Raw genomic sequence first — 1467 nt, forward strand, 5'->3', positions numbered from 1 at the left:
CTGCATGCCGTCGAAGACCAACGCGCTCAGTGACGTGTCTCATGCCGCGCGCGGGAACTTCCACCTCTGCCGACCAGTACTCCGACCACACCGCAGGAGCTGTCCAGCGACGTGCCCAACGCGCCCAAGTCCGCCATCGAAACCAACGCAGCCTCGTCCTCCCGGCTCTCCACCACGATCGGCTGTAGCAGTGCAGTCGACATCAGAGACCGAGGGTCCGGCATGCTCCGGACCAAGTGAGAGACCCTCACCACCACGGATCGCAACGACACCGCGTCCACCAGTGTCACGTTCGTCCTCACCGTCACGGTCTGAGACTTGGCCGTGCGCGGCGCCAGAGCCACCTCCGCAGTCTTCAGCCACCTCGCATCGCTCGACTGCAACTCGCCCGACACTTGCCATCCACCATCGCTCTTCACGCGGTGCAGCAGCACGAAGTCGCTCCAACGAGGAACTGCCATGCTCACGCTCTGCACGTCCAGCCGAGCGCCGACCAGCAACGCAGACGCGCGATCCAAAGCCACAGACACTAACTGGCTCGGCGGCAACGATACCGTCTCGTTCACGAATACCATCGAGCGCAGCGCCACAGACAGGTCCAGGTCGCGACGCCGCCATGAGATCGCCAGCGGACGCACCACTTCCACCCGCTGCGCCGCATTCCGCTTCTCCCGGAACACCAGCACCAAAGAACCACGGAATACACCCGAGAATGACGCCACCGGGTACACCTGCAGCAAGCCTGCTGCCGACCCGTTCGATCCGTTTGACGCCAGCGTTGACAAAGCCACATTCGACACATTTGACACGCTACCGCCAGCGCGCGTCCGTACGTCGGCCTGCACGCCGTCGAAGACCAACGCGCTCAGTGACGTGTCCATGTCGCGCCCGCGAACTTCCACGTCTACTGACCAGTACTCCGACCACACCGCAGAGCTGTCCAGCGACGTGCCCAACGCGCCCAAGTCCGCCATCGAAACCAACGCAGCCTCGTCCCCCCGGCTCTCCACCACGATCGGCTGTAGCACAGTCGACACCAGAGACCGAGGGTCCGGCATGCTCCGGACCAAGTGAGAGACCCTCACCACCACGGATCGCAACGACACCGCGTCCACCAGTGTCACGTTCGTCCACACCGTCACGGTCTGAGACTTGGCCGTGCGCGGCGCCAGAACCACCTCCGCAGTCTTCAGCCACCTCGCATCGCTCGACTGCAACTCGCCCGACACTTGCCATCCACCATCGTTCTTCACGCGGTGCAGCAGCACGAAGTCGCTCCAACGAGGAACTGCCATGCTCACGCTCTGCACGTCCAGCCGAGCGTCGACCAGCAACGCAGACGCGCGATCCAAAGCCATAGACACTACCTGCTTTGGTTGTAGATGCAACACTGACGCCGTGAAAAAGCCGGCTTCTGTGTTCATTGATAAGTACCAGCCAGAAATGCGAAAGAGCGCGTCCCCGAGG

This window comes from Phytophthora infestans, genomic scaffold (genome assembly GCF_000142945.1).
Source record: "Phytophthora infestans T30-4 supercont1.102 genomic scaffold, whole genome shotgun sequence".
NCBI lineage: Eukaryota > Oomycota > Peronosporomycetes > Peronosporales > Peronosporaceae > Phytophthora > Phytophthora infestans.